The following is a 27,313-nucleotide window of genomic DNA, read 5'->3' on the forward strand; positions in this document are numbered from 1 at the left end:
TATAGTGAAAGACAGAAAAGAAAGAGCCATGTAAAGCAAAAAATAAGAAGTAAGGGAACTTGTGGATATAAACATTTCAGTGCAGCCAGCGGTGCTGCCGCCTACATTTGTTTAAAAAAACAACAACAATAGACACAGTCCTAAAAGGAGATGCATAATTTACATAAATTATATATTAATCCAGATTAATTAGCATATATATTTGAATTAGGATTTAAAAGCTTTAAGGCCTATTTCGATTATTCCACTCTGACTCCAACCTCTGATCACTCTGAAAAGGGGGATGTGAATTTGTATATTCAACATTAATACACTATGCTAATAGTGGCTAATACTGATATGCAGATTTACTTAATTACTAAATGGATTTTACTCTACTTTGCCATGCTTTGCCACAGTGAGTCAAGTATGTTTGTTTTAGTTTATGTTCAAAGAGGCTTACAGGAACTCACATCCTCCAATTAATGCAGGAGGAATTAACTTGATTTTGGCTGGTTTCCCATTTAAAAAAAAACAAAACAATAAAAGCCCATCCTACTTTTCCTCCTCATCTTTATGATTATTGCCGTCCTGAGAATCATCGACATCATCGCTCTAATTTGCCTCATTAGTTACAGTAGTTAGGGTAACGATGATCCTCCTATAATATGTCACCAACCTTTATGTGTAATCCAGAGGAGCTATACATGCCTGTGTCAAGCCCTATTAGAAACAGAGAAATAATCTCTGACTCTGTTGAATATATCAAGCTAGTAAACAGTGCAGTTTATTGGCACAGGCTGCTGTTTTATGACTTAATCTCCTGTGGTAACGCAACTCAGCTACAACAGGTCATATTGGTTTATTGTTGTGGCACTAAATAATCAATAACATGGATGTTGGGATGCTATTTGTGAAGCCAGTTCCGGATTGATCTACACAAGATGTTTAAGATTTTGCCGCCCTCAAAATGACAAGGTAGAATATCACACGGAAAGCCATCACAAGTCGCTGTCTTATGATCAAGGGCTTACCAACAACCTGCAGTCACTTTAAGTGTTTGAAGATGCTGTAGCCAAGAGGAAACTTGAAAAAAACACCCTATATTTACGGATGCAGTTTAATATAATACACTTCTGTGTGCTTTGCTTCCTCCCACATTTTGCTTTTATTTTGTCAGCACCTTCCAAGGTAGTTAGCCTACAGCATTTGTGCATATGTAAATGTGATAATGTCAAATGGCTATTTATGGCGCTCTGCCCTCGAGGGTGTCAAATGACTCATAAGAGGAGACTCAGGAAACGTATTTATCCCTGAGGTTTGTCTACCCACCTACCAACCCCTACCACCCTTAACCCAACAATCTAAGGATACACAACCCCCCCCCCCCCCCCCCCGCAGGCCCCATCTCTTGTGTCACATGCAACATTGATTGTCTATTATATTACATTGATCAAGGGGTGATAACTTGTAATAATTGGATGTTAAATTAAAGAGCTCTCTCCTAGTTCTTGCCATCTCAATTGTAATTGTCATTGGGTGGCAGTTATGATGATGTATGAGGGATTGTGTTTTGCGCAGTGGAGCATGACCCTGATGAGTAATGCTCCTTTTGGCTGCTTGGCATCTCTCCATTTCTCTGCCTTTGCTTTAATGTGTGGCGATGGACTTAGGGGTGGCAAAGAAGAGAAGGGAGAAGAGGGAGGGTAAGTATGGCTTTGGGGTCTTGAGGGAGAGGATTAAGGAAAGGCGACTTGCAAAATGCATGTTTTGCACTCTCCGTCAGTGTGTATGATTAGCTGCGTTTATACTAAACACTTTCAGTACAGTACCCTTAGAACCGTGCGTAACCTGTATGGACATGTAGCTAAACCATATGTTTTGCGTTTCCACAGCAGACAGTCTCTTTATTTAGGTGGGGTTGTTACCGGATGGCTATAGCTGCATCACTGCTCCATCCAGCCCTTGCTGTTCTACATCTTCACCAACAATGTCTACCCCTCGCTGATCGTCCACAGAATGGGGTGTGTGGGTAGCGTAGGAGTAGTGGTGCCAGAGTGCACAGGAAAGTGCTTTGAGGAAAATTTAACATTTGTACTTTGCATAAACTGGTTAAAATTCATAAACAGTTTTTAAGCGCTTGAAGATCTAATCATCACTCAAGCTTATGGCACACACAAGAGCCAATTAAACAAATGGTCAGAATTGTCATGTTTGCATTTAAAGTCCAGTTCAGACCAAAGATTCACGACGAGATGAAACTGTTATAGAATGTTGCAGAGAAAAGTTGCGGCAGTGCGAACTGGCTGGTCTGAGCTCGACTCAAGCCAGCTGATGGTGTCACCTGCAATTCAGGTGGTCAAATCGCCATCACCTGTTTCAACAGCCAGTCAGCTTTTAGTGAAGTCCGTTGGTCAAGTCACAATGACCGCGGACGGTGTGTCTGCTTGCTCTGGCAGGTGCTCTGTCCCTGCGGAGCCCTCTATTTCCGTCCTTACAGCGTGCCAGTGTTGGACGGTGGGTTACTGTTGCTGCTCACTGTATATGCTTATGCCCCACCCACACACATTCTCATAGACTGATTAATTGGCGCTGGATTTTTATATTATTGTAGCGTATTTATCATGAATACAGTCCATCTAATGCTTGTTTTATTTCTGTTTTTCACTGTTTCATCACTACTACAAGCGCAACTGTAGCCAGTATCTCACTATCACTATCCTCTCTCATATTTTACAAAGCTGCAAATTACATTTGGCCACAAAAAAAGCCTGAAAAGCTGGAAATCAGAACAGAAGTACAGAGAGTTGTTGCATAGAGATGATGCACCATCTCATCTAGTTGCATTGGTGTGAACCGACAGGTTTTTAGAACATTGCAGAATGGCACATTGCAAATAGCTGCCTGTTTCAACTCGTCTTGTTGCGAATATTTGGTCTGACCTGGGCTTAAGGTGTGTTAATTGTTTCATGACATCAGCTCATGCATTGAGCCAGAGATATTGGATAAAGCGAGATACCCCACTCAGCTCACTTCCTGATTCAGTTGAGGTTGAGGGAGAACAGGCTCTGATTGGAGGGAGAGCTAACCACGCCCACTTAGGAGACAGGAAGAGTAACTGTTTTCTTAACATTGGATAAGCCTACGTGGGGTATCTCCTTTATCCAATATCTCTGATTGAGCACACGCTGCTCTCATGTACTGTTCAAAAACAATGCACCAAAATTTGTGCATAACCCATGTATTTTGGAAAGAGATGATCACGTGACCATTACAGTGACGGGAGTAAAGAAGAGGTTTTTCTCCCAGGAGACTGGTGTTCGGAATTGTGTGAATTTTGAATGAACTTTGAGTCATTTTAATGTACCTCATCGTTATGTTTCTTTTCCTAAATCTAACCACGGTAACGGTAGCTTTATGCTGATTAAGTAATGGAACTTTAGGTATGTACCATCATTTGTAGAGTGCTAATTCCTAGGATATCATTCTAACTGTTGTATGACGATACAGTTTTGAGTAGCATGCAAGAAAACATTCCATCCATCTCCATTCCATCTACCAGTTGCTGGTAGCTGCTGGAGGAAGCTGGTGAATTATTTTTCTCACTCTGTAGCTGCTAACTGTTGGCTAGTGAAGATAAAAAGGGAGCAGCTAACAAATGTATATAAACTTGCCATCGTAGACAGAGTGGTTACAGTCCTCTCTAGTTCTTGTCAAGTAAGAGTGTCGATTCTCCCTTGACCAATCAATGGACTGCATGTGTTTCTATCTCCAACATTTAGTTTCGGATCAGTGTGCTAAGTACCTCAACAGAAGGGTGATGAAAAAGCTGTATGGAATTAAATGATTCTATTGGTGCCAACTTTGACAGTGGAAATAAAAAAAAATAACCATTCTAATGTGTAATGAATTGAACTGAACAGGACTGCTCGGTGGAAACGAGGCTCTTGTATACAGCACATTATAATATCTGTCTTATCGCCCTTGTGCCTGCCTCCAAATAGCTGTTTAGATTCACTGCTGTCTACTCATCCCACGCCGAGCCCACCATGCTGTCACCTGACCTAGGAGTGACAAAGCAGAGTCCTTACCCCTTATTATGAGAACATGAGGTCAAAGGCACAGCTGCATATGACAGACACCTCCTCACTTCCCGACCCCTGTCACATCTCATCCATATGAACTGCCACCATAGGCTCCATGTTACAGACAAGGACACTATACTACTCGAGTATATCATCCACAGAATCCATCCTCCAGGGGGACAGCCTCTACACAAGGTCCTTTGCAAAGAAAAAAAAACTGTTTATGGTGTCTACAGCACAGTGCACTTGCTAACCATCTTACCCTAAAGACTATCAGAGACCAGAGTTTGCGGAGCCTCGTTGAGCTTTTAAAAATGATTCTGCTTGAAAAATGACAGTTTGGTCACAAGGGTGAAAAACTAATATTTATTATAAGAATTAACAGTGTTGTAGAGATGCGCAACGGATCGTTAACAATTCCTGTAAAAGCTAATGCATCTTTTCAACAGCTCACCAGTGTTTAACCTGTACTCCTTAGCTGATGAGCAAGCAAACAAAAAATTATTGTGCCGCCGCTATAGCTGACAACAGAGAGTTACAATTCATAAAACTGTCACCTGCTGCGGCTCAAGCTCAATAAAAGCTCGCAGAAAAGAAATGGCCGACTTGTTGGAGCAGGGCCAGACTGTCACATTAAAGCTCATGCACGCAGGTTAGGCGGATACAGAAAGAAAGCAGTTAAAAACTACACCAACAGTCTACGAGGCAAACCTAGCTTACACCATAGATAAATACGCTCTGTGGCAGACATGTCAACATGGCAATGCAAACATCATGGGACATCCTTGGACACATTCAGAAGCACTGTGTCTCATCCAAAATAAGCAAACAGAGGCAGAGGTAGATAGCAGATAGTGAGCCAGCAGTTCCCGTACCAAAGGAAGACGAGGGGTGTAGCCCAAGTACTTAGACTCACAGAGCTACAATGCCTAGAGTAAATACACATGTACCTACAGTACACACACACACACACACACACACACACACACACACACACTTTTCACACATGCTCACACTTTCTAAGCTATCCTCTGAAGGCTAATACGGCAGCAAATTACCATATTCAACAGGCTCATCTCCCTGTACTCATTAGCAGATAAACGATATGCCTATATTTAAAGCACTATCACACATTAGTGTCATCATGAAATGTGTGCGCATACCACACACACGCAGACACACACGCAGCATCGCGTACGTGTGTGCATCTCAACTCCACAGGATCATCCTCAATCCATCCTCTTCCTCTTGTGTGTCCCTGTGCTTTGCTTGCTGTCGGAGTGTATGGTAGTGTGTGTGTGTGTGTGTGTGTGTGTGTGTGTGTGTGTGTGTATGAGGAGCTCCCTGGTGATGTGGAGCCAGCTCAGTGAGCTGACAGTGGGGGGGGCAACACCAGCGCCGGCGATTAGCATGAGCTTCCATAGGGCGCCGCAGTGGCTGCTGGGAGATTCCATCTTAGGCATGGACCTGTCTCTTCATCGGGAAGTGACAACCCCCCGTGGCACGACGCGCTCAGCCAGACAACTCCGACAACTGGCTGCATCCCGAGTCTCCAGAAACAGATACATTCTCTTACCTTCATCTCCTTGTCTTCCTCCGCATCATCGCCATAATCAACATAATCACAATCTTCTCCTACATCCTGACCATTAATTGCCATATCTTCATTACTGTCGTGATTGCGTCTGTGGCAGATATTACAGCGGCACCATTATCATCAGTGTTGACGCCGCTGCTCGCCATACAGTTGTTATCAGCCTGACAGTAAACACAATAAGTGGTGTTCAGCCTCATTAGCCAGCTCATAGCAATTCACTAAATGGAATAAAAGCTAACCTTCTCATGGGCTCCAACAGTACATAGTTACCTTATGATTCAGCAAAGTCAATGCTCATGCTCATAAGCAGTTTATTTGATCAGTGATGACACCTACCCCGAGGAACTTAGCTGTCGTACTTGTCTCAGTCTGAATGCGCTCAAGACTGACAGGTGCAGCTTGATGTAAAGCTTGTTCAGAAGGGGCGATAGATTTGACTGGTCTTATGTATTCAGGTTGGTTGATATGGAGACATTCACATCTGACTGCTCTGACCAATAAAGTACACAGTCTGTTGGCCCCCAAAGGTTCAAGCGCTGTGAACCCCCCTGTCTCTTCTTCCCTTTCTCCCCCCCCTCTTCCTCTTCCTCCTTCCAGCCTGTCAACTCAGTGAACAGGATGGTCTGCCATAACCTATTTCATTGGGATGCTTTGTTAGGCATCAGATAGCTGGTGGCTGGTGTGTTACTAGCTAACAACCATGCGTAGGTATGACTAAAAGGTACAGAGTGGAATCCATGTGGGTAATCAAACTCTCCACAGATTCCTTCCCTGTCACATGTAACTTAACAAATGTCGATATCTGTAACATTTGTTCTGTACTCTTGGGTAGCTTTTCATGCCACATTTTTTATACTGAATACAAGCAACGTTCTTAAAGCTTTATTTCTGGGTTTTACACACACATATACACACTAACACACGCACACTTAAAAAAATGAAAGCCACTTTTTCCCCCCTCAAAGTTGCACATGTACCCTAACCTGAAGGGGAACTGTCAATTGGTCCGACAGCCCATTGGTCCGACATCCCATTGTTCCGACCATATTAAACCCATTGTTCCGAAGTCCCGTTGTTCCGAAATCATCATGATGCCCTGTGGTTAAGGTCTGGTTAGGTTTAGGCACAAAAACCACTTGGTTAGGTTCAGGAAAAGATCATGGTGTGGGTTAAAATGAAAAAAGAAAGTGGCAAACACATAAGCCGTGAGCCTGCTTCGCCTCAGGCCTTTCCCAGCTGACCCAGAGCTGGTCACGGCGCACCATCAAGGTAGAAATATGCCCGCTGGGAGCCGTTCAGCACCGCGGACCGTTGGACTAATGGGATGTCGGACCAATGACGTGGACCCATCTGAGGCTCGTCCAACAGACAACTTCTTTTAGGATATTCTACTGTTTGTTATTGTCAACACACCCCATAAAGAGACCAAACCCAACGATGCATCGGCCTGTCTGTCAATACTTTCTTACTTTCAGTGGCACTCAGCCCCAAGCTCATTTGTTTCTATAAATGTTTAAAGATCCCCTCCATTTAAAAATGTGTTTTTTATGTCTGTATTCCCTTAAATGACCTTGGCCGTGCTGACTTTACTTGTGCAAAGTTTGTCACTAGAGAGGTGTTTTTACATTCCTCTGTTGAAAGGAGTGATGTCTGTGCACTTCCATAAAATCTGAGCTTCAAATGTATTCTGGGCAAGTTAGGTACATTACAGATTTTGAAAGCCGTCCACTGTCCAATATGCAACGGGCAAACAGACTTCAACACCACAAACGTCCAATGTGGAGCGGACTTAGTACATGTAATATAAAAATCTCAGCCATATGAATATCTGCAAACTTTGATTAGATTTCTGATATATAATTAATAACATGAATACACTGTAACATTAGAGCAGATACTATTGTATATTCAACCACTGCCAATAACAAGCTAACCAGTGAACAAACAACACAAACAAATATAAGATGCTAACTGCACCATTTTGATTCATCTGTAAGTTGCTGATTTTGGTGCACAACAGACTCCTCATCATAAATTGTATAATATAATGGACGTGCGTACCAGGACGACACCCATTGTTTTGTGGACCGCCATTCTGAAGCCTTGAGTTCGGCATTTTAGCATTCGCCATCTTGTTTTTTTGGAGCAAGACATCTCCATATTTGGATTAGAGCTTGGACCTGTGTAGGAGCAAGGGGTGGATCAGACTCATAGACTGTAGCAGAGGTTTGCTGACAGCCTGTCACTCAAGCGGCCCAATAGCTATAGAGACCAAAACTGTTTTCTGTACCAGGCTGTAAACATGTTATTTCTGCTATAAAGTTAGGCTTTTTAGCACACTAGCCCATGGGTATCGACTTGCTTCTGGAGCCAGCCTCAAGTGGCCAAGCAGAGGAGCTGCAGTTTTTGGCACTTCCGTGTGGCTTCTTTTTTCAGCACTGGTAGTTGCCGCTTGCTCCTCACCTGAGTCTGGGTTTGACTGGGGCTCAAATATGTATGGCTGAATCTCTCAATGTTTCCTGTAAAGTTAACGCTAGCCATGTGGATGCACACTGGCCTTTCACTGGTCAATCTTGTGTCAGTCTCATAGCCAGACCTATCTCCACACTTCATTTTAGTATTGTGCCAGCACTGGAGAAAATGGACAGCGAAACTTGGCACAAGCAGCAGTTGTAGGCCGGATCCTTAATTTCTCAATGAGGGAGAAAGAGTTTTAAGTTTTGGGACACACTGATCATTTAAGGTCTACTTGTTGAATTTTGTCTCCAGTGAGAGCTCGGGGTGGGTCAACCTGTAAAGCCCACTGACACGTTGTATATGGTAGTGGTCTAATCCAATAAACGTGACTAACTTGGTTTACTGCATAATTTAACTGCCTGAGGTATCATAACATTTGAAATCAATGCCAACTATAAATGATTCAGTGTTTAACATCCAGCGGTAGAAGAGGTGGATACATGCAAGAATTACATGGATGACATAATCATGTTAATCTCTCTTTACGTTCTATTCTGTTTGATATCTGTGGTGAGGTTTTTCCTCTCCTTTTCTGGGCTCTCCTCGGGGCCTCCTGCTCATCTGGGGCTCGGGCCTTTGATTATTTCTTTGTTTGTCATTATGCTACTCCTCACTCTCTTATGCTCTCCTGTAGGTACACCATGCTATGATCACCCATGTTAGGGGCAATATGCACAGGGGCTCAAATGTCTGGAAGAATATACTGCAATGTCTCTTTGGAAGGTTAACACACAAAAAATACATGTTTATTGCATTATGGATGCTGCTGTAGGAGTTTGTGTTGATAGTTCATTTAATGTTTCTTACTTTGAGGGGATGACCTGCCTTCTCTCGTGCCGACTGACATGATGAAACCACCACCACAGTGCTGTGATCATCATTGGTACTGTAGATACTGTATTGTTTAACAAAATATAGAAAGAAAAAGGCACCACAAATATGCATATTTCTAAACATACATTTATAGTGATAGTTTAACAGCAATAGTCGGTCACTGTTGGTCTGCCATATTGAAATGAGCATATTTCATTGTTAAACATCATTGAGCCTGTTATTGAATTATTCATTTCAATTGTACATGACACATTTAAGCATACATTTTAATTAAATGATTGTGTAATTAATATTGCATTAGTGTGTTAACGGACCCATTGCAGTGAAAGACAAGAGCACTCTGCCTATAGGGACAATTGTTTTAATGCAGTTGGAACGCAAAGCAAATTACAGTCGTCTCACTTATTTGTGAAATAAAATCCTATAAACTGTGTTTGACTGAAGGGTTACTTCATGCTATGTTTCTGCCTCATTAATATTGATTCCCAGTAGGATGGATGTGTGTTTCTCTGTCTGTAGTTCACATTTCACAACTCTGAACTGCTCACCCACACACACACGTGCACACACACCCCCACACACACACAGAACTATTTTGACAGGCCCTCAATTTTTTTTTTTTTTTTTTTTTTTTAAATCATGAGTAAAAATTTGGGTGTTTAAAACATTTATGACTGATTAGCAGAGAACTTATCCCTTTTAAAGCCTTTCATGTATAAATCATGTGTATTTTGATTTGAAGGGGCCGCTTCTGCGTTATTGATGAGGCGCTCGACTCTAATCAATTAGTAATTGGAGCACAGCTTTTAAATAATGCATTTATTAGGCCTTGTGATGTGTTTAATGGCAGCCCCTTGCAGTGCAAATACGTCTGAAGTGCCCTAATGAGTCTTTTATGGGCCAGCCCAGGGAAAATGGCTCATCTCACTCTGTGACATTGCTGTACAATATGCCTTGTTTACACTGAATCAGCGAGTCAGAAAACCAATGCATAGAAGTTCTTACAAATTGTTATCGTGGTTATTATGCTCATATGGAAAGAGCTTGCATTCATGTTTTTGTTTTGTCTCACCAGCTTGTTCTCTGTGTGTCTTCCAACTTGCCAATTAGTAACCTCATGTAATAATCAGCAGTATTTATCAGCATAAAGAAAACAACGACCGCTACAAAACAGTTTGGTTGAACTTTTACAGTTTAATGTTGCTATAACAAAAGATTGTGGCACATTCCAAGTCCCTTACACTGTGGCAATTTTTCCTCGTGAGATAATTATCCTCCACATCACTGGTTGAACCACCTGTGTGGAAGAAGCGCACCACCTGCCTGAGGACAAACCCCTGGTGAAGGCCTGAGCTGTTTAGCCAAAGTCTATATCACCAGCCAGGTTATGCACACCATCCATCATCGTCAGCCCGACTGTGTTTGTGGTCTGTCAGCAGCGTGTGTATGTGCGCACATGCTTGGTGCACATGTACGTGTGCGTGTGGGAGAGCTGAGTATTGTTGGAGAGCTGTTGCTCTCCTGGCAGGGGTGGGTTTTAATTGGAACACCCAGTGAGTGGTATGAGTGCTGGTGTCACAGTGAAAACTCTACAGACAGGCCCACACTGATTCACTCATATGGTGAGCTACTGTCTCCTGAGGGGCTGCAGATTATAAAGGCATTCACAACTTTAAATACCCATGCATCACATCACATTCCCTGACTGACTGTGCATGTGTATGTGTGTGTGTGTGTGTGTGTGTGTGTGTGTGTCACATACATCTGTATTTATGTACCTACCGCTGCATGTTCTGTCTTTCCACCTTAAGGATCTGTCAAATGTATTCTGCCTATTATTGATATGACAACTAGCCTGTTTAAACATTAGTGTATTGTTATTTTGATTTGAGATCACAATCAGCATGCAGAGAGGTGACAGTAGACACACTGGCTGCTGAGTGTATATATGTGAGTCTTGTGTCAATAATGCATGCATATGAATATGTTTACCACAACAAATCACTTGGCTGTTGCACCAGGGTTTTTATCCTGACTTGGCACATGCGTGTGTATGTGTGTGTGTTGCAGGGATTCTTTGTTGCCACAAATATCATTTACCAAATTGAATCCATCCTTATCTTTCTCCATCCTTGTCTCTGCCCAAATACCTGGAGTGATAGTTTTCTTCTTCCCATCTCCTCTCCTCTAATACTTTGAGCTGTGTACTTCTGAGTCATTTTTATCCACCATTATTACAATTCCCTAGCAGTGAGTCTGTTACTTTATTCTGTTTTTCTTCTGGTGTTTCTGTCTCATTTGAATTCAACTCGCACTGCACCCTCCCCGCTCTCTTCCACACAATTTATATACACATGCAGCCCCGCATGCATTCGCAAACATACACGCGCGCACACAGTTATATACAAGCTCAGCCCTCCCCCACAAGAACAACCAAATGCACACACACTCACACACACACACACACACATGCTCGATGTTTCAGCGGGAGTGGTGCCTGACAGGAACAAGTGACAGCTCCCTAATTACCTCCTCACTGTAGACGCTGACGCTGCCTGAGACGCACTGCTCATTTTCCTCTTTCTCCTTCCTCCCCCTTTCCCTCCCTCCCTCCCTCCCTCTCTCCTCTCTCGCACTCACCCACCCTTCTATTCCCTTTCTTCCTACCCACCTCCTCTCCTATCTCCCCTGTGGTGAATTATGCATGTCCAGGAACTCCCAATCTGCATTCACACCAGCCCTGCCGAGACCAACCACCTATATGTTCCCTTCGTCCGCCCTTCTCTTTCCTCTTCCTACACATTTCCACTCACTTATCTTCTGTGCTGTGGAGAATGACACTCCTATCTGATAACATAGTCATATAAACGGAGATTTTTTTTAAAAAAGAAATAGTGGCCCTCGATCAATAAACACTTTTTAACATTGCTTGTGGCCATAGTAAAAAGGCTAGAGGGTGTGCACAGAATTAGCCTTCCTCATTGCAGACCACTGGGACCGCTTTTCACCCCAAGGTCTCCACGTCTGAAGAAGGGAGAGGGCCCGGGGAAGCAGCCGGGGATCTCCTGAGAACGATAACATTCACTCTGGAGTCCCACCACACAACGACGGCCCCTGTTCCCCCTGAACCACACCTCTACCCCACCCTGGGTGTCAGCTCAAAGGCCCAGATTGCATTTCCAGTTGATGCCTGCTGGCCCCACAGGCATGTTTTGTTCTAATAGAAAATGGAACCCTCGCATCCCCCCCTCGTCCACCCTCACAGCGTGATTGTCCACTGGGAGCCAGTGCACAAACACCAATGCTATCTAATCATGAGACGGGGAATAGGAAGGAAAAGCTAGGATAAGGAGTAAGGTGGGGAGAGGAGGAGGAGGAGGAGAGTTTTTAAGAGAGGCGGTTGGAACAGAAAGACAGGACGATGGAGAAGGAGTGTTGACACCGAAAGAAAAAGAGACAGAGGGCAGGAGAGTCAGAGAGAGTGAGCAGAAAACCATCCTAAGAGAGAAGAGGAGGCAAGATAGTACATAGTGGGAACAGAGAGAAAGCACACAAAGAGGGGTGAAGCAGTGGGGGTGTTGGTGGCATGTAGGCAGCTGATAGAGTGTCAGTGACAGGCGTCACTCAGGGGAGAGAGTCGCCAGGGTGCTGGTTAGATGAGCCACTGCAAACAATGCAGCTCCTCCTCTGCACAGCGCTGCTGTACACAAGCTTTAGTCACCACATTGTTATAAAACAGTGACGGGCTGAATTGTTGTCTGTGTAATCTGGACTGGACTTCTGGATGCTTCCCACTGAAATGACTGTAATCCATGCCACCAGTAAGACAGTATATCCCTTTATTTTGCTTTTATCATTTTTTGTTTGGAGTTAAACATAAAAATAGTAATTAAAAATATAAATACATTGTTGTATGTGCAGTTATTAGGTAGTTTGGGGGGTGAATTGCTTATTAAACCTCACCACAGCTCCTGCTCTGGGCCTGTTTGTGACCTGCTTCACCATTTTGCTGTGAAAGCAGCAGTTTCCTCCTGCTTTTGTCAGCACTGAGCGGATTATACAGTACCATGACTGTATGGATTATCATATAGCAACACAAAAAGGTTTTAAAGCAAAAAGCGTTTTACACAATTCTTATGATACTTGAAATGTGCTTCTCCTCTCAGCACCTCTCCACACATTTTATATCAGGTGGTTTGAACTTGAGGCTAATAGAGATTCTTGTAGTGGAGAATGTGTTCTTTTGTAATGAAAATAAGTGGCAGCGCTGATTTACTGGTGAAGTGAAGTTTAAGAGCAATTTAGTAGTTTTGAATAGCTTTTTTAGTGATCAAGAGGGATGACTGTTTTTCCTCTTTGAAAGAGTAGTTATTAACTCTGCCAAGTAGCACAACAGCACACTTAGTCCAACACCAGTGTTTGTGCTGGCTCCAATGAATGCTGTGACTCATAAAGGTTGCCTTATAATTCCTGTGCTGCCAGGAGAGTCTTACTTTAACCTTTTTTAGTTTTAGTCAAACCAATTATTTAACAGCAAGAAGTTTATTTAAGCAGTTTATTTAACTGCTCCAAATTGAAGCAGCCAGCGTTTGCAAAAAGCAACACGTACTGTCCTCATCACTCTGGTGGAAATACAAGGGTTTAATTGTCCTTGCAGAATTGTTAATGAAAATATATATTTGAATGAACATTCCTCACTCAAGCAATCAAAAAATAATGTAAAATAAAATGAAAAATAACTTAATGAATGTCATGAAACTAGTGAGGAACATGAGTATGGGAGGTAGACCTGCTGTGAAAGTTTGCTTTACAGTATTTCAGTATCACTGACGATGATAGTCCTCATGACCAAAAGCAAAAAATAAACACATGAACAAATTAAAATCATATGCTAAGTCATACATCATCACAACATTATGGTTCCAACCAGCTGGAGGCTAAAAAAAGTTAAATGTGCAAACCTCCTTTACAGATGAACATGAAATGTGGAGAATAACACTGCTGTATTGTCTTCTTTGATGGATTTAAAACAGTGCAGCCTAATAGTACAACCATGTATTTAAAGCATTCATCACAAGCAAGGAAATAAATTATTTATAACTAAAATACAAGGCTTAATGAAAGACTTGAAGTTATTGCACTTCAAGTAAACAGTTGTTTGTTCTACAATTGAGATAGAACCAGGGAAGATTTATGTAGTGAAAGTAGCTTAATGGATGCAGTTATAGAAACAAGGACATACAGGGATTAGCTATAGTGTTGTATTGCTTGTTATAGAATGTATAGACAAAATAAAATTTGCATATAGAAAAAGTAGTTTATTGTGATAACTGACCAGTGATGAAGAAAGTAGTTCCTCTGGTAGCAGCAACACCACAGTGCAAAAATAGTCCTGCATTTAAAAGGTCACTGTGTATTATTAGAAACATTTAACTGCATCTAATGTAAAAGTACTTATAATTCAGAAAAATGGCCACTGTCAGCAGTGTTGGGAAGGTAATTTTTGAATTGTAAGGTTATGTTAGATTATTAGTTATCCCTGATATAACTAGGGCTAATTAGATGGATTAACTTTAAAGTGGGCAATAAAGCTAAATAAATGACTAGAAATAGACAAAGCCAAAAGAAAGTGTTCCTGCACGGTGACAAGATGCAAAGCAGCAAAATGAATGTTATTTTCTATGTATAAACTTCTTACCAGAAACAATATATTTGAGTGTAACCCCTTTGTAATCACCTACATGTTGATTAGTAACTGTAATTTAATTACATATTTTATTTCTTAGTCGTTGGAACTGATTACAATTATATTATTTATTTAAATTTAATTACATTTAACTAGTTACTCCCCAACATTGCCTTTGAGCTTCCTACTATTGTGTATTTTATTATTGGACTATTGTTACTGATGCATTCATGTGCAATTAACATTCTTTTTAGGTTGATGTAGAGCTAATTTTAGCTATTTTATATAATTAGTCTCTCAAAATGCATCATATTTTATGTACTCGTCACACTGTATGTCATAGTATAAAATCTTAATTTGTATCATTACTAGTAACTGTACTATAGCGAAATAAAAAGAACAATATTTTCCTCCAAATGTAGTTGAGAAGTGTAAGGTAACATGAAATGGGGGAAAACACTTGAGTTTTGTACTTATTTGAGTAAAAGTTGCAATTTACATGCAAACAACTTATTGTGCTGCCTTTTGTTGGCTACAGGCAATATTTTAGTACTCTTGTACATTTATGATGATATTTCATATTTATGAGAAAGTGAACATTTAACAATTTATTCATTGGAAAACACATTCCCCCCTTTTTCAGACAATGCAAGCAGCTCTTGATACCAATGAAAATGCTGTGTCTGAACAGCTTGAATTAGTCTAGAAGTACCTGAATGACCAGCAGAGGGGCCACCGCTCTGTGAGACACCGGCTTCTCAGTCTGCCTGCTTCCAGATAGGAGAGCTCATTTCAGAGTTTGTGCTTAAGGGCCATCGAGGTCCTGCAGAATGACTGTTCGTCTGCGAGTGGGAGGAGAAGGACAGAGGAGACGAGGGTCAGGAAGAAGCAAGCCGAGTGGCTGTAATGGCTTTTCAGGGTAAATTAAGACGCAGGGAGCTGTTTGGGTCTGCCTCTGCGGAGCGCTGACCCTTATTCACACAGGTCGTCAGTGCCTCCTCACCATCACACACTCGTCACAATAGTTTCTCCTCCCAATCAGCTTCAGAGCACCGTTTATCTGACTGCCACTGCCCGTGATTTATTACCCCAGTCCCCTGCCATTGGGGCTGAGTGTCATCAGGCCTCTGCCACTCTGCAAAGTCACTACAAGTCACCCGGACCTCTTGTTGGGCTGCAGCTGTCTGCAGCGGACTAACCTGTTACAGCAAGGTAATGCAACATATGAAGGTAATGGTTTGTCAGGATCCTTCATTGTCACTTTTATTCAATTGTAAGAGACATGTACAGTAACATGCTGGCAGGGCTCGCTGTCTCCCAACACACACACACACACACACACACACACACACACACACACACACACAGCTCTAGTCTCTACAGCTTGTTTATAGACTGCTGGGGTACACAGAGGCAGGTCCTGCTGACGTATGTTTAGTCTATTTCTATTTGGAGTTGCTCTCTCTCACTCCTTTCCCCTCATACTCACTCCCTCTTTCTTGCGGTGGGTCCCACAAACAGGTTGTGATCCTGCTGTCCATTAATTTTGCTGGCTGTGCAGCATCATGGGTAATGACCACTTACATAAACACCCTGATTGTGCCCGCTCCCAGATTCTCATGCATGTTTATCAATTAATTTTTATGATAAACACTCTCCAGCCTCGCCGTATGTTTATTTACATACATTAAACAATGCTGCTTTAGTTCCAGTTGTTGATATGTAACAACACTGGGGTGATGAGCACTGAGAATAGATTATGAAATGATAGATGTGGGGGAAGTGTTTACCTAATTATGAACCTGACAGTGGAAACTCATCTGGCTCGTCCACAGTGCATTCTTCTGATTGGAAATAAAATGAGGTTAGATCCAGACCTACATTTTCCATTTTGCAAAAAGTTGCAATCACTTTGTGCTAATGTGTTGCCCTATTCATCTCCACAGTTCAGCCTTTTATTGTGCTGGAACAAATTCTGCTGTGATGCCTGAAATTGCAGCATGAGAAAATTACAGTGCAGGGGGGGGAAAAATGAGCGAGGACTTAAGCACGGGTGAAGAAACGTTACGCTGTTGCTAATTACTGCCTCATTAGCAGCAGTGCTTAGCCATGTGGACAATAGCAGCAGAACAGCTGATAAAAACACATGCAGAGGCTACAGTTGAAAGAACAGTGCTGTGTTTTATGTCTTCATTGGCTCACTATACATTTTAGCGCGGCGGCGTCCAAAGCACAGGGGATGAAGTTGGTAATTAAAGCAGTAAGTATGGAGCGATGACGGATATTCAGTTTTTTTTTTTTTTTCTTTGGTGTACTAGATGCTGCAGTAGTTGGATCAGTGCGCTATGGTGTTAAAAAGCCAAAACTTAACAGCAGCCTATTACACACCTTCATCCCCACACCTACACCTTCTGCCTCCACCCTTTCCTCCCTCCCAACCCCCAGGCGTCCAGATGTTGCTGTCACCCCTGTTCTGCGGAGGCGCTGCAGTGTGGAACTGCCTGAAGTGATGACAATAAACACCTCCGCCATAACCTGGGCCTCTGCATTTGCATATTTGCCTGGTTTAATTTGAGGGGGAAGTATGCAAATGTATGCAAAATGAAATCCATCTCCTAATGACATGAGACGATTAAACAATTTTTATGCTTAAATATTCTGTTTAATGAAATCAAACGGGCCCACGCGCCGCGACAAATTTGCCTAGGCATGGGCAAAATTAGAGGATATCACAAAAAAGGAGAACTAGGAGGAGAGGGGAGCGAGGGGAGGGGAAGGAGGAGGGAAATGCCTGTGGTTGGTGTGCATGACAGCTTTTTAAAGTGTCCCTCACAAGGAAAAAAAAAATCAGTAAGCTCCTGAATTCAAATAAGATTTCTATAACAATTATAAAATCTGTCAGTTCCCCCTTTTCATACACCCACTTTCTCAGTTGAAAGAACAGCGGGTGATGAGGTGCAAAATGTACTTCTAAAATGTTCTAAAATAATATCTATATCTGTAATGATGTATTTTCAGGCTATTCCAGAAAAGCCTCGCCATTTTCTTGTGTTGAACTTGGAAGTGCTGCATTAACTCGCTGTTTAGAAAGCTAATATTCCATTTCAAGCTCTCTCTCTACCTTAGCTCAGATATACCTCTGTTAATACACAGCTTAACAAATAGGAAAATAAAATGATTTCCTTGTCCAAGTCAGCGCCTAAAGACACGATCACCCAGGAACAGAATACATAACGAAGGAGACAGCACTGTGATTAAAGTTGGGGGGGGGGTTAGGGAGAGTAATATGCGACTGCTTAATTGTGGCTTTGCAGGGAGCTGGTGACTAATGGCCTTTCCACGGAGCTGTTCAAGCCATGAGCTGCGCATTAATATAAAGGGGGTTATTATTATGTTTTAGCTTCAGACCTGATTAATCGCATGGATTTACTTCCAGCTCAACACCTTATATAGGGAGCCGCGCTGCTGTTAGGCAGCCATCAAGCTCATGATGTAGGTGCTTACACCTCCTTTGAAATGCAAATGCCGGACAAGATACACTGTACGTGGTTAAAGCAGGTTAGACTGTCAGATGGAAGTGATTCCCACAGGTAGAGGAACCCAAAGCTATAATCATGACTGTCAAACAGAAAATAAGGCTGCCGATGTTGCATCTGACCTCTTATTTGTAGGATGTACAGTATTTAGTGATTACTGGAGCAAGAGGGGTAAATATGAGTAGTGTGCAGGAGAGCTGGGCTGGATGACAGCCGGAGACACATGGCATGAATAGGGCACTGATTGGGTAGGCTCAGTTAGCCTCCACGCAGCCAAAGAGCAGCCAAGGCCTCGGTCGGACCCCAAGGCTGGGAGGGATTTCTTCAGCCTGATGCTTTGTTGCCTCCTAATCCTGTTGGCTTATATATTATCCCTGCCTTCCCTCCGACAGCAGGCTAATAGAGGAAAAGGAGCCGGAGCTCTCCTCGTGGCACGCTTCTCTCTCCAAACAGCCAGAAGAGAGTGCTGTGTGTGTAAACTGTTGATTACTGCTAGTACAGATGTTAAAGTGGACACAGACTGAGAGATAGAGAGGGGGAGTCAAACACACACAGACACACGTGCACGTACACACATGCAACTGAAGTGTTGGCGAGGGGGAAAAGAGGTGGAGAGAGGCTGAGCTTGTTGTAGCGCATCGATCGATTTCAGGCTCCTCCGACAAGATCCTCTGCTCTTACACCTCAGAGCTCCACATGATGCAGTGTTGGGAGCGGGAGCAGGGTGGGGATGGGGGGATGGGGGGGGTTAAGGTGGATGGGGGGTTCAGTTCCCCTGGTTGCATGCTCCGTGACACCCTGCCAACAGCTATAACGCTGCCATGATGTCAGATGCACAGGGACATGACAGACCTGAGAACACAGTCCCTCTCTGTGTGGGTCTGTCAGACTGTGTATATGTGTTAGTATGTTTGCATAGGTGTGTGTGTGTGTGGTAAGCTTCTGCATGAGTGCCAAGTTTGCGGTCTGTGCATGTGTAGGGAATACCAGCACAAGTTTGTTTATGTGTGTGTTTGTGTGCGAATGTCTTTATACTCCGTACAGTACATCTGGATACACATGTTAATGTTAGGGATTTGAGGTTGGGTGCAAGGGGAGCAGGAAGAGGTGGGGAACTGGATTATTAACCCTTAACATGGAGCTTGATGTGGTTTGCTAAAATTATGGCGCGGGGGGATTTATGTGATCCCCATAATCCCGCAGGCCTTGATGCTCCAAATCCATTGTCATGCTTCACTTTTATAGAGGGAAATTTCCATGACTTCAGCTCCCCACTTAGATTGCACTTTGCATAACCACAATCACACACACATAGCTGCCACCCATTCAACATTCCTGTCTGAATACCCCGGCATCACATTTCACAGGGCAGTTCTTTGATGTTATTACACTCCTTTATTTGCGGTTTATGTGCTTATGTCAGTGGGCTGATTATATGCAATGCCCAGTGCACTAAACGGAGTAGTGGCTGAATGAAAGGAAAAATGAAAACCCCTGGTAATGAGACTTTTGTCCCCTTTTTTACATAAAACTAGGCTGGTGATAATGTGTCGATAAAGTGGAGGGGGGATTTTTTTGCTGTCCATTTATGTGTTTTTAGAAATATTAGCACAGATACAACAAATCGTGTATATTATGATCAATTATTATTGAAGGGATAGTTTGGATCTTTTGAGGTGGGATTGTATGAGGTGCTTATCTATAGTCAGTGTATTACCTACAGTAGATGTCAGTCGGCACACCCCCAGTTTGGAGAAGCAGGCTGGAGTCAGACATGGAAGCTCAGCAATGTACTGCAATACACTGACTATAGATAAATACCCCATGCAGTCCCACTTCAAAGATTTGAACTATCCCTTTAATAAGTTTGACTTTGAGTTGACCTCACAAAGGAGTGTTGGCAGGGGCAGCAGGTGCCCTGATAGTGTTGCATATACAAAATGTAGAGTCGGATCAAATTGACAAAGAAAGTGTGATTGAAAAATATTTTCCATTTGCCTCAGATATTTGAGCATTTAATGGCTTCTCATCACATTTGCATGAACATATGTGTTCTGTCTTTGAAATGAATTTCTGTGAATGTGTCAGGAAGTTAATTAGCTGTGTGTGTTTGTATGTCACTGCGTGCATGCGCGTGTGTTCGTAATTGCATGTGTGCGTGCACAAGTGTGTTTCTGCATGTCTCGAGATGACAAAGTCACAATCATATTTGGCACAGCTGGGGGTAAATGTGACTTGCTAAGTCATTCTTATTGTTTTATTTTCTCCTAAGTGGAAGATGGTAAGCATCTTTCCACTCCTCGCCCTCTGTCTGCTCTCTGTGGCGCATTTCCCTGACAAAACTTTCTCCATCCCCTCACCTCTCTCTGTCTCTCTCTCTCTCTCAAACCCTCTTTCTCCTTGTTTCCCTCTCCCTTCTCTGCGGGATGGTCATTTAATCCATCTAACCAGCTGGAAAGATAAATATTCCTTAGTGGAGTGTGAGGCCCCTGCCTCTCCGCTCACGCAGACCGGAGATGAGGGGGAAAGTCTCCCTCTCTGCAGAGCTCAGACGCCCGAATGCCTTAATAAAGTCTTCCACTCAACCAGACACTGACATGAAGATGGCTGCAAAGACTCCAGCACCTCATATAGGCTTTCTCCTTTTATTTAGAAAAAGTTCAATCTTTTTTGTTCAGCTGACTCAATTTGTGCGACAGTTATCATGCATGAAGTCACATAAGGTACTTTTTGAGATGGTAAAAGTATTTGCTTGGTGGGTTAGAGGACGGTTTTATTGTAAAGCAAAGTAAGATGAGAGAGGGTTATGCTTTCTGTGATTGGTCTAAAATCGGCACACTATGCTAAACTTCTTCCACAAAAAGTCTATAAGGATAAAACTTGTTATTATATAGCCCAGCACCTCCATCACCCCTATAGTGTGTACATTTTCCAGGCCGCATTTGGCTGATTATCCCTGAAGGAGGAACGTGGATGGGTTCCTGAGGCTGACTCATGGTTTCTGTTTGGAGAGGTCCAGTCCAGTGCAAGCTGGCCCGACTGGAACCTCTGTTTACACAGCCTCTCAGGCCAGACTGGGAGGCCCTATTTTCACACCCAGGTGCTTTCCAAAGAAAACCTCCTGCAGAGGCCCCTCGCCTAAGGTATACCACACTGAAAACCATACATACTGCCTCATGCTTCCCCCTGCCGTGATGCATGCTTCAGCTGCACACTTATTATAATAATACAGAAACTCAGTATAGGACATTATGGCACTGCATGGTATTTGTGTGCAACCTAAAAGTAATATTTCCCTCTGCTCACATGGATAGCAAATATTCTCTGTTTCTTATCTTGGCATTACTCACTGCAGGGGAATTTGGTTCCTCTGTGTGTGTTATTTGGTTGAGGGAGCCTGAAAAATTGGTATTCTGGAGGCTGATAACTCTTCAGACAGCTTCTCTGCTGGAATGAGTCAGCATGACCCCCTTTGCCTGTTTAGGAGTGTCAGACCTTGGCCTTCGAGAGATGTTCAGCACAGGGTCGACCTCAGAGGTGGGATGCTGCCGAGGTGCACCAACCAGCTATGGGAATAATACTAGGATGGAAAAGCTCTTTATTGCCTGTAAAATAAAAATAAAAAAACAGCAAACAAAACACAGCCTTAAAATAATGTATACACTCTTGTCAAGGAAACGCAGCAGTCACTCAGTGCACACACAGGAGTAAACACATAACGACAGCTGCACATATGCAGTTAGACACACGCACACAAGCCACTCGCACCTGAAAATATCACTCCAAAGCTCCTTTTCAGAGTAAAAAAAAGCCTATGCATATATGTATATAATAATTACATTCCATATATCTTCCAAAATCCCATTTCCATCAGTGGTAATTCTGCTGCACAGGAGTAATGGGTGTATTATGCAGTTATGACAGGCCCAGCTCCCTCCCTATCCCCTCCCCATCATCCGGCATACAGCCCCCCACCCTCCACCCCCCGTCCTCAGTCAGACTGCTGAACAATCAAAGTAAGGAGTAAAAATATGCAAAAGGAGGGATTTTTCACTTTGAGTCGGTGGAATGACTGAGACAATGGAGGCTGGGTAAAAGAAGGACCCACCTCCCGCGAAAAAGACCATCTAACGTAATGTGGAGAATTAGTTGTGGTTTGAGATGAAAGTATTGTTCATGTATTCCATTCTTTTTCCCCCCATAAAAACTGGTGGAGCAGGCATCTGACACTGAGGCTACATGACCGGTTGTAACACACCGATCATGTTCCCGTGAACCTTAAAGCATGATAGCCTTTGGTGAGTGCACAAGGAGGAATGAATAAATGAGTGTATAAATGACTAGGCCAGTGATTGAGTGAAGAAATTATTGAGCTGGTAAATGAACAAATGTTTGAGCGAGCGAGCGAGTGAACGGCCGGGACATTGAGTATGTGTCTGACTGAGTAACCGAGCCGGGTCTGAGAGCCACACACACTAGAGGCAATCCAAACAAACAGCTCTAAGTGCTGCAGTGTTCGCTGAGGGACCTGGGAAAAGCCCCATCAGCCCAATGAATGAGAGCATTCTGCCCCCTCGCAGCCTGTTATTAAAATCAATTAATGACGGGGAGGGAGGCCCCTGTAAAAGCTGACTTGTTGGGCTCTGGGGGTCTTTTGCGACACGTTGCCTTTCTGGATCACTTGTGCCATATGGAACCTCCCCTCTCGTGGCACATAACTCACTTTTACGAGGGCTTCATTGGCTAATGATGGAATAGTGCACGAGCACTGAGCACGGGAGTGTTCCTGTCCCCACGACTGTCACTCCCTCTGCTGTCGTTGTCTCTGTCACTCTGATCTTCACTGAGACACTACTGTTGGCTTCACAGAGTACGTTGCTGACAAGAGGTGAAAGAAAAACGGGTAGAAGGGAGCTTTTTTTCACAGCACATTTACTGTTTGTTTAGACACAGCAGACAGAGTGACATCCAGGCTTAGCATGACAAAATAAACTGCGACTCAAACAGGATCATGTTGTATAGTAACAAAGCTTAAGAATCTGATACATCTCTTACCTGCCTGTCTTCACTCTTTAATACTTCTGTTCCTACACAAATACATCACATACATTAAAGGTATACTATGCAGGATTGTCTGTTACTGTTTGTACTCTTGCCAGCAAAGGTAGAAGCCAACCCTAGTTTCATTCTCGTTTTATTTTTTACCTCGCTATATTTGCTTTTTTTTTTTTTTTTTTTTTGCTGCTGTGTGAATGCCTGCTGCTTACTGTGTGGTACCTGGTGGCTACCTTTTTCTAAAGACTCTTCTGAGTGAGGGCCGATTCTCTGCAGGTTAACACCACCTCACACTTCTAATGGGTCATAAGTAATGATTCTTCTGTATAAGTCTATACATTGTTTTTTTTAAGAAACTCCTGCATAGTATATCTTCAACACAGAGATGTGTCATTCCAGCAGACGCACACCGATGCACGTAAGCTATCTTGAACAAATCCGAATCTTGGTCCAGCTTCAGGCCAGACAGGCCCAATTGAAGAGGAGATTGGCCGTTTTAGAGGGTGGGTGGTGGCTCTGCTGGAGGATGGAGGCGCTCCATTTACCAGCGCTGAAGGAACCGTGCACTCATTTCAGCAGAGTCCCACAGGGCCAAGAAAAAGGAGACAAACGTGCTTGGATCTCTTGTGTTTTCACAAGCGCGGCCTCTTCCCTCTGTCTGCAGGGAAATTGTTCTGTTATGCCATCTTGTGTGAAGCGCTGTATGTTTTGCAGTTTTACTCTGCAATCAAAGGTCCCCCCCATCCCCCACCATCTGGTGGTCTCAGCTCAGCGTTGACAGTCACACCTCGGTCACACGCTGCCGCAAACATGCTCACTGGGCAATTTCTCAGGGATCACTAACAAGGGAATGCCTTCTCTTCAGATGACGAGTTTAGCTGACCCATCAATTACTTTCTCCCTGAAAGAACGTAACATGATAATAATTATGATAATGACATGACATTGTGATAATGACATGATAAGGAAGTGTAAGATGAATCTGCCCCCCTGTGCAGTGAGCGCTTATCATGTCAGCAGAGAAAGAAACTAGACCTGACAAGAGCTGCATTTAGTGCCTGTAGGTAAAGAAAGTGCTTGGGTATGTGTCAGGTGTGTGGAGTGGTTATGAAAGTGTCACATTCATGCTTCTTATATAGTTGACATGCTTAAACACTTGATCAGATGACTGCGGTAAATACTTGGGTACAAATCGTCAGTGTCAGTGCCAAGTTTTTGACATTTATTTTATGACCTAAGAGTTTACTCTTTCAAACTGTTTGATCTGTGAGTCAATGCTTTTTCTAACATTCACACATACATGTACTTGTAGTCTCCTGCCTCCTGAATGCAACACTTTCCTCTCTTCATTTACCTCAGCTCCAATACCTCAGGGCTGTTTGAGCGATGCCGTTGTTGATGTGTCAGAGCTCAGCTGGAACACAATATTTCTTCCCCTTTCGCCCCACAGACACCTCCATCAGAGTGAAACCTCCCGTCTTAAGCTACCAAAAGGAGAGCAGCAAAAAGGAAAATCCCCCCTTGTGCCAACTGGGCAAGCAGTAAGTCCACCACCCAGAAATTGCCAAACTGCCAAACAGTGTCACAGTAACACATTTTCATGTAATGTCTCCCTCCCTTCGCTCTCTATGTGTTTATTGTGTGTGCAAATGTCTTTTTCTACGCCCCTGTGTTAGGCGAAACCAGTGCAAAGTAGCTAGGACATGTACGGCCCAGTTTGGAATTAGGAGTGATGGATAGAGGGACGAAGCTGTGATTGCAGTCGATAGCTCTATCCATCTTCTCGAGCAGAGATCTCAGAGAGCTCTAACTTTCCTGAATATCAAAGAAGGCCAAGATGATCAATATGAGCACAACTTCAAGAATAAGTCTGGGTTTATTAAAGATGCAGTGTGTAGGATTTTGGGGTATATGTTGACAAAAATGGAAAGAATAGTATGTTTTCTGTAGTGTATAATCACCTGAAAGTAAGGGTTATTGTGTTTTTGTTGCACCCCCATGTTTCTACAATAACAGAACAGAAAAACCAAACTCTGACTCCAGATAGAGCCATTTACTTTTTCGTGTTTTCACATTGGCCACCAAAGTTAGCAGCCCCTCTGCAATGAGCACCAGAAACTGCTTTATTCACTGTTTTTACTAGTTTAAGTCACCGGGAAGAGACCTCTGCAGATCATTTGACTCTTGGTATAAACCTCCTGAACTATATGAACACTGAAGGAAGCCTAACTGGGAGTTCACACTTGGCTCGTTGGAAGACATTTCAGCTGGTTGCAGTCTGTAATTCTCACCTCTAGATGTCACTAACTCCTACACACTGCTCCTTTAATTTGTTTCTCTCCCCACCTTTGTGTCTGTCATATGTTGTGGTAAAAGGTAAAGAGAACTGTATCTAAGTGCTTATGCTGTTCCTCAAGTGTGGAAGTGAGGGATTGCTGAGTTTGCTGTACCTTCACGTCTCAGTGCAGTGTGTGCAGCAGCTCAGCCAGCTCATATTGATAGATGTTGTCCAAATGTAAAGAGAACAAGAATCCTCCTGCAGGGAGAGCGAGGAGACTGAACAGAATCTGAAAACCTTTTAGTGGAACAAATGAACTTAAAAAGTGCAATGGATTTAGAACAACCCAGCAGTTTTATACTGTATATATCTGATTTTTTTTTTTTTTTTTTTGTGCTGAGGTTTATTGAGGTGTTAAAAAAAAGGCCCAGCGTTGACACCAGGAATTCCTGAAAAAGCTAAACATTAATTTAAAGACATGGGTATGAGCTGATCAAACCACAAAGAGGCATTTTGTCACTCTCATTCTGATTTGTAGTCGATGGCACTTATGTTGAAAATGCTGCTGAATACTTCATCATCCATATGCCAAATACACCATTTTTCATTTCTTGTTAATTCCCTTTCCAAAGCCTCCTTCTATTCCCTCCACCCCTCCTAATCTGGCTGTAAAGGTCAGTTTAGCATAATGACATCATACAGACGAGCATGGGCAAACCCAGATTACTAAATCTGACTCTAATGTGGCTTTTCAGATGAAACAGCATTAAATGACATTAACGCTGCTGCATTCACTGGCAGCTTTAACGGAGATTGCTCAGGACTGGCCCTTCTTTACCCTCTTTGTATTTTTAATGAGGTGACAGAGAGAGGCAAGATTGGAATGGGATGGTCTTACAACATGCTGAGCTGGGATCAGATACAGTCCGTCTATTTGTGTAATATTCCATCAGCTCTCTTATAGGGCTGGGGTTAACCTCTTCAGTGTGACTGACATTTTTAGAGCACAGGCACCACCGCTGGCACAGCTCAAGGGGACTTTTAGAAAAATATTACAGCCATCACTGGCACGATGAGATCACATTTTTTAATGTTTCTTTGAGTTCAGGCCCAGATTAGCATTTACTGTAGGCTTTGGAGATGAACAAACTGGTTCATGATTATCACGGCGCTTTTCCAAGGTTGTGAATTAGCATGCCGTTTGCTCAAAATCTTTACTAATTCAACATCTGTTTGGGTATTTATGCCCTGGAGCACATGTTGCTACTTGTACCTCGAAGACAAAGTGGAAAACAAGCAGAACTCTAAGAACATATCTATTATTCTAACACTGCTGCAATTTTCATTTTGAATCAAAAAATGGAGGGTGAGAAATGTACGGAGAAAGAGAAAGATCCTTAGAGCCTTTAACACAAGAAGTTGTCTTGGTTGGGTGGGTAGTCTTTAACATTCATCTGTTTCTCTGCTGCTTCCAAACAAAGATGTTTTTCTGCTCCATCTCTGTGGCAACAGCAACTTTCCCAGCACAGGAAACATGAACACTGGAGGGAACGTCGACTGGAAAGAAGAATGACGACACAGGGGTCATGAATTATACAAAGGGTGTTAGAAGCTTTGCTACACTTAACATCATTAAGGCCTGTATTAATTACAGTTATGAAGCATTGTAAATCACATCCGTAGCACGTTCTTCATCATGGCTTAACACAACCCTTTCATAAGTGACTCATGGCATGCTGGTTAGGA

General features: G+C 42.9%; 1 long non-coding RNA gene across 3 annotated transcripts in view; it reads left to right on the forward strand.

Annotated features, from left to right (window-relative positions):
- Positions 1 to 27,313, forward strand: part of LOC125890381 (uncharacterized) — a 190,862-nt gene that overhangs the window by 117,542 nt on the left and 46,007 nt on the right. For 2 of the 3 annotated variants that reach the window (XR_007449546.1, XR_007449545.1), the window contains exon 7: positions 24,740 to 24,826. The exons of the other annotated variant lie outside the window; for it this stretch is intronic. This is a non-coding gene — a long non-coding RNA (uncharacterized LOC125890381). Of the gene's footprint in view, positions 1 to 24,739; positions 24,827 to 27,313 lie in introns of those variants that run through there. 3 annotated transcript variants of the gene reach the window in all.

The sequence above is a fragment of the Epinephelus fuscoguttatus genome, linkage group LG6 (genome assembly GCF_011397635.1).
Source record: "Epinephelus fuscoguttatus linkage group LG6, E.fuscoguttatus.final_Chr_v1".
Lineage (NCBI taxonomy): Eukaryota > Metazoa > Chordata > Actinopteri > Perciformes > Serranidae > Epinephelus > Epinephelus fuscoguttatus.